Below are 7245 nucleotides of genomic sequence, written 5' to 3'. Positions count from 1 at the left end.
ACGTCTCTTCCAAGGGGCATTTAAACCGTCTTGTTATGTTACTGCGAACTGCACGTCTCTTCCAAGTGGCATTTAAACCGTCTTGTTAAGCTACTTTTACCTGCACGTCTCTTTCAAGGGGCAGTTAAACAGTCTTGTTAAGCTACTGCGACCTCCACCGCTCTTCCAAGGGGCATTTAAACCGTCTTGTTAAGCTACTGCGAACTGCACGTCTCTTCCAAGTGGCATTTAAACCGTCTTGTTAAGCTACTTTTACCTGCACGTCTCTTTCAAGGGGCAGTTAAACAGTCTTGTTAAGCTACTGCGACCTCCACCTCTCTTCCAAGAGGCATTTAAACCGTCTTATTAAGCTACTGCGACCTGCATGTATCTTCCAAGGGACATTTAAACTGTCTTGTTAAGCTACTGCGACCTCCACCACTCTTCCAATCGGCATTTAAACTGTCTAGTTAAGCTACTGCGACCTGCACGTCTCTTCCAAGGGGCATTTAAACCGTCTGGTTAAGCTACTGCGACCTGCAAGCCTATTCCAAGGGGCATTTAAACACTCTTGTTAAGCTACTGCGACCTCCACCTCTCTTCCATGGGGCATTTAAAGCGTCTTGTTAAGCTTCTGCGACCTGCACATCTCTTCCAAGGCGCATTTAAACCGTCTTTTTACGCTACTGTGACTTGAACGTCTCTTCCAAGGGGCATTTAAACCCTCTTATTAAGCTCCTGCGACCTGCATGTCTCTTCCAAGGGGCATTTAAACCGTCTTGTTAAGCTACTGCGACCTGCACGTCTCTTCCAAGGGGCATTTAAACCGTCTTGTTAAGCTACTGCGACCTGCATGTCTTTTCTAAGGGGCATTTAATCCGTCTTGTTAAGCCTCTGCGTCCTGCACGTCTTTTCCTAGGGGCATTTAAACAGTCTTGTTAAGCTGCTTCGACCTGCATGTTTTTTCCAAGTGGCATTTAAACTGTCTTGTTAAGCTACTGCGACCGCCACCGCTCTTCCAAGGGGCATTTAAACTGTCTTGTTAAGCTACTGCGACCTGCACGTCTCTTCCAAGGGGCATTTAAACTGTCTTTTTAAGCTACTGCGACCTCCACCTCTCTTCCAAGGGGCATTTAAAGCGTCTTATTAAGCTACTGCGACTTGCACATCTCTTCCAAGGCGCATTTAAACTGTCTTTTTAAGCTACTGTGACTTGAACGTCTCTTCCAAGGGGCATTTAAACCGTCTTGTTAAGTTACTGTAACCTCCACCACTTTTCCAAGGGGCATCTCAACAGTCTTTTTAAGCTACTGCGACCTGCACGTCTCTTCCAAGGGGCATTTAAACAGTCTTGTTAAGCTACTGCGACCTGCATGTCTCTTCCAAGGGACATTTAAACCATCTTTTTAAGCTTCTGTGACCTGCACATCTCTTCCAAGGGGCATTTAAACCGTCTTGTTAAGCTACTGCGACCTCCACCGCTCTTCCAAGGGGCATTTAAACCATCTTGTTAAGCAACTGCGACCTGCACGTCTCTTCCAAGGGGCATTTAAACCCTCTTGTTAAGCTACTGCGACCTGCACGTCTCTTCCAAGGGGCATTTTAACTGTCTTGTTAAGCTACTGCGACCTCCACCTCTCTTCCAAGGGGCATTTAAACCATCTTATTAAGCTACTGCGACCTGCACATCTCTTCCAAGGGGCATTTAAACCGTCTTATTAAGCTACTGCGACCTGCACGTCTCTTCCAAGGGGCATTTAAACTGTCTTTTTAAGCGACTGCGACCTCCACCGCTCTTGATAGGGGCATTTAAACCGTCTTGTTAAGCTACTGCGACATGCACGTCTCTTCCAAGGGGCATTTAAACCGTCTGGTCAAGCTACTGCGACCTGCAAGCCTATTTCAAGGGGCATTTAAACACTCTTGTTAAGCTACTGCGACCTGCACTTCTCTTCCAAGGGGGATTTAAACCGTCTTGTTAAGCTACTACGACCTGCACGTCTCTTCCAAGGGGCATTTAAACCGTCTTGTTAAGCTACTGTGTACTCCTCGTTTCTTCCAAGGGGCATTTAAACCGTCTTGTTAAGCTACTGTAACCTCCACCACTTTTCCAAGGGGGATTTAAACCGTCTTATTAAGCTACTGCAACCTGCACTTTTCTTCTAAGGGGCATTTAAACCGTCTTGTTAAGCTACTGCGACCTGCACGTCTCTTCCAAGGGGCATTTAAACCGTCTTGTTAAGCTAATGCGACCTGCACGTCTCTTCCAAGGTGCATTTAAACCGTCTGGTTAAGCTACTGCGACCTGCAAACCTATTCCAAGGGGCATTTAAACACTCTTGTTAAGCTACTGCGACCTCCACCTCTCTTCCAAGGGCATTTAAATCGTCTTGTTAAGCTTCTGCGACCTGCACATCTCTTCCAAGGCGCATTTAAACCGTCTTTTTAAGCTACTGTGACTTGAACGTCTCTTCCAAGGGGCATTTAAACCTTCTTATTAAGCTCCTGCTACCTGCTCGTCTCTTGAAAGGGGCATTTAAACCCTCTTGTTAAGCTACTGCGACCTGCACGTCTCTTCCAAGGGGCATTTAAACCGTCTTGTTAAGCTACTGCGACCTGCACGTCTCTTCCAAGGGGCATTTAAACCGTCTTGTTAAGCTACTGCGACCTGCATGTCTCTTCTAAGGGGCATTTAAACCGTCTTGTTAAGCTACTGTGACTTGAACGTCTCTTCCAAGGGGCATTTAAACCTTCTTATTAAGCTCCTGCGACCTGCTCGTCTCTTGAAAGGGGCATTTAAACCCTCTTGTTAAGCTACTGCGACCTGCACGTCTCTTCCAAGGGGCATTTAAACCGTCTTGTTAAGCTACTGCGACCTGCACGTCTCTTCCAAGGGGCATTTAAACCGTCTTGTTAAGCTACTGCGACCTGCATGTCTCTTCTAAGGGGCATTTAAACCGTCTTGTTAAGCCTCTGCGACCTGCACGTCTTTTCCAAGGGGCATTTAAACAGTCTTGTTAAGCTGCTTCGACCTGCATGTTTCTTCCAAGCGGCATTTAAACTGTCTTGTTAAGCTACTGCGACCTCCACCGCTCTTCCAAGGGGCATTTAAACAGTCTTGTTAAGCTACTGCGACCTGCAAGCCTCTTCTAAGGGGCATTTAAACCGTCTTGTTAAACTACTGTGACCTGCAAGCCTATTCCAAGGGGCATTTAAACCATCTTTTTAAGCTACTGCGAACTGCACGTCTCTTCCAAGGTGCATTTAAACCATCTTTATAAGCTACTGCGACCTGCACGTCTCTTCCAAGGGGCATTTAAACCGTCTTGTTAAGCTACTGCGACCTGCGCGTCTCTTCCAAGGGGCATTTAAACCGTCTTGTTAAGCTACTGCGAACTCCACCTCTCTTCCAAGGGGCATTTAAACCGTCTTTTTAAGCTACTGCGACCTGCACATCTCTTCCAAGGCGCACTTAAACCGTCTTGTTAAGCTACTGCGACCTGCACGTCTCTTCCAAGGGGGTTTAAAACGTCTTGTTAAGCTACTACGACCTGCACGTCTCTTCCAAGGGGCATTTAAACCGTATTGTTAAGCTACTGTGACCTGCTCGTCTCTTCCAAGGGGCATTTAAACCGTATTGTTAAGCTACTGTAACCTCCACCACTTTTCCAAGGGGCATTTAAACCGTCATGTTAAGCTACTGCGACCTGCACTTCTCTTTCAAGGGGCATTTAAACCGTCTTGCTAAGCTACTGCGACCTGAACGTCTCTTCCAAGGGGCATTTAAACCGTCTTGCTAAGCTACTGCGACCAGCAAGCCAACTCCAAGGGGCATTTAAACCCTCTTGTTAAGCTACTGCGACCTGCACATCTCTTCCAAGGGGCATTTAAACCCTCTTGGTAAGCTACTGCGACCAGCAAGCCTATTTCAAGGGGCATTTAAACCCTCTTGTTAAGCTACTGCGACCTGCATATCTCTTCCAAGTGGGATTTAAACCGTCTTGTTAAGCTACTGCGACCTGCACGTCTCTTCCAAGGGGCATTTGAACCGTCTTGTTAAGCTACTGCGACCTGCTCGTTTCTTCCAAGGGGCATTTAAACCGTCTTGTTTAGCTACTGCGACCTGCAAGCCTCTTCTAAGGGGCATTAAAACGTCTTGTTAAGCTACTGCGACCTGCATATCTCTTCCAAGGAGCATTTAAACCATCTTTTTAAGCTACTGCGACCTGCACGTCTCTTCCAAGGTGCATTTAAACCGTCTTTATAAGCTACTGCGACCTGCTCGTCTCTTCCAAGGTCCATTTAAACCGTCTTGTTAATCTACTGTAACCTCCACCACTTTTCCAAGGGGCATTTAAACCGTCTTGTTAAGCTGCTGCGACCTGCAAGTCTCTTCCAAGGGGCATTTAGCCGTCTTGTTAAGCTACTGCGACCTGCATGTCTCTTTCAAGGGGCATTTAAACCATCTTGTTAAGCCACTGCGACCTGCACGTCTCTTCCAAGGGTCATTTAAACCGTCTTGTTAAGCTGCTGCGACCTGCACTTCACTTCCAAGGGGCATTTAAACCATCTTGTTAAGCTACTGCGAACTCCACCGCACTTCCAAGGGGCATTGAAACAGTCTTGTTAAGCTACTGCGACCTGCTCATCTCTGTCAAGGGGCATTTAAACTGTCTTGTTTAGCTACTGCGACCTCCACCGCTCTTCCAAGGGGCATTTAAACCGTCTTGTTAAGCTACTGCGACCTCCACCGCTCTTCCAATGGGCATTTAAACCATCTTGTTAAGCTACTGCGACCTGCACGTCTCTTCTAAGGGGCATTTAAACCCTCTTGTTAAGCGCCTGCAACCTGCACGTCTCTTGAAAGGGGCATTTAAACCCTCTTGTTAAGCTACTGCGACCTGCACGTCTCTTCCAAGGGGCATTTAAACTGTCTTGTTAAGCAACTGCGACCTCCACCTCTCTTCTAAGGGGCATTTAAACCATCCTATTAAGCTACTGCGACCTGCACATCTCTTCCAAGTGGCATTTAAACCGTCTTATTAAGCTACTGCAACCTGCACGTCTCTTCGAAGGGGCATTTAAACTGTCTTGTTAAGCTACTGCGACCTCCACCGCTCTTCCTAGGGGCATTTAAACCGTCTTGTTAAGCTACTGCGACCTGCACGTCTCTTCCAAGGGGCATTTAAACCGTCTGGTTAAGCTACTGCGACCTGCAAGCCTATTCCAACGGGCATTTAAACACTCTTGTTAAGCCACTGCGACCTGCACGTCTCTTCCAAGGGGGATTTAAACCGTCTTGTTAAGCTACTGTGACCTGCTCGTCTCTTCCAAGTGGCATTTAAACCGTCTTGTTAAGCTACTGTAACCTCCACTACTTTTCCAATGGGCATTTAAACCGTCTTGTTAAGCTACTGCGACATGCACGTCTCTTCCAAGGTGCATTTAAACCTTCTTGTTAAGCTACTTTGACCTGCTCGTCTCTTCCAAGGGGCATTTAAACCGCCTTGTTAAGCTACTGTAACCTCCACCACTTTTCCAAGGGGCATTTAAACCGTCTTGTTAAGCTACTGCGACCTGCACTTCTCTTCCAACGGGTATTTAAACAGTCTTGTTAAGCTACTGAGACCTGAACGTCTCTTCCAAGGGGTATTTAAACCGTTTTGGTAAGCTACTGCGACCAGCAAGCATTTTCCAAGGGGCATTTAAACCCTCTTGTTAAGCTAATGCGACCTGCACATCTCTTCCAAGGGGCATTTAAACCGTCTTGTTAAGCTACTGTAACTTGCACGTCTCTTCCAAGGGGCATTTAAACCATCTTGTTAAGCTACTGTAACCTCCACCACTTTTCCACGGGGCATTTAAACCGTCTTTTTAAGCTACTGCGACCTGCACCGCTCTTCCAAGGGGCATTTAAACTGTCTTGTTAAGCTACTGCGACCTGCAAGCCTCTTCCAAAGGGCATTTAAACCCTCTTGTTAAGCTCCTGCGACCTGCATGTCTCTTCCAAGGGGTATTTAAACTGTCTTCTTAAGCTACTGCGACCTCCAACGCTATTCCAAGGGGCATTTAAACCATCTTGTTAAGCTACTGCGAACTGCACGTCTCTTCCAAGGGGCATTTAAACTGTCTTGTTTAGCTTCGGAGAACTGCGCGTCTCTTCTAAGGGGCATTTAAACAGTCTTGTTAAGCTACTGCGAATTGCACGTCTCTTCCAAGGGGCATTTAAACCGTCTTGTTAAGCTACTGCGACCTCCACCGCACTTCCAAGGGGCATTTAAAACGCTTTGTTAAGCTACTGCGACCTGCACGTCTCTTCCAAGGGGCATTTAAACTGTCTTGTTAAGCTACTGCGACCTCCACGTCTCTTCCAAGGGGCATATAAACCGTCTTGTTAAGCTGCTGTGACCTGCATGTCTCTTCCAAAGGGCATTTAAACCGTCTTGTTAAGCTACTGCGACCTTCACCGCACTTCCAAGGGGCATTTAAACCGTCTTCTTAAGCTACTGCGACCTGCACGTCTCTTTCAAGGGGCATTTAAACTGTCTTGTTAAGCTACTGCGACCTGCACGTCTCTTCCAAGGGACACTTAAACTGTCTTGTTAAGCTACTGCGACCTGCACGTCTCTTCCAAGGGGCATTTAAACTGTCTTGTTAAGCTACTGCGAACTGCACGTCTCTTCCAAGTGGCATTTAAACCGTCTTGTTAAGCTACTTTTACCTGCACGTCTCTTTCAAGGGGCAGTTAAACAGTCTTGTTAAGCTACTGCGACCTCCACCGCTCTTCCAAGGGGCATTTAAACCGTCTTGTTAAGCTACTGCGAACTGCACGTCTCTTCTAAGGGGCATTTAAACTGTCTTGTTAAGCTACTGCGACCTCCACCTCTCTTCCAAGAGGCATTTAAACCGTCTTATTAAGCTACTGCGACCTGCATGTCTCTTCCAAGGGGCATTTAAACTGTCTTGTTAAGCTACTGCGACCTCCACCACTCTTCCAATCGGCATTTAAACTGTCTAGTTAAGCTACTGCGACCTGCACGTCTCTTTCAAGGTGCACTTAAACTGTCTTGTTAAGCTACTGCGACCTCCACCGCTCTTCCAAGGGGCATTTAAAACGTCTTGTTAAGCTACTGCGACCTGCACGTCCCTTCCAAGTGGCATTTAAACCGTCTTGTTAAGCTACTGCGACCTGCACGTCTCTTCCAAGGGGCATTTAAACTGTCTTGTTAAGCTACTGCGACCTCCACCTCTCTTCCAAGGGGCATT

The sequence above is a fragment of the Phyllobates terribilis genome, unplaced genomic scaffold (genome assembly GCF_046119375.1).
Source record: "Phyllobates terribilis strain yellow unplaced genomic scaffold, ASM4611937v1 Scaffold_5__5_contigs__length_657084704, whole genome shotgun sequence".
Taxonomy (NCBI): Eukaryota; Metazoa; Chordata; class Amphibia; order Anura; family Dendrobatidae; genus Phyllobates; species Phyllobates terribilis.
Note: the sequence above shows the minus strand (reverse complement) of the source record.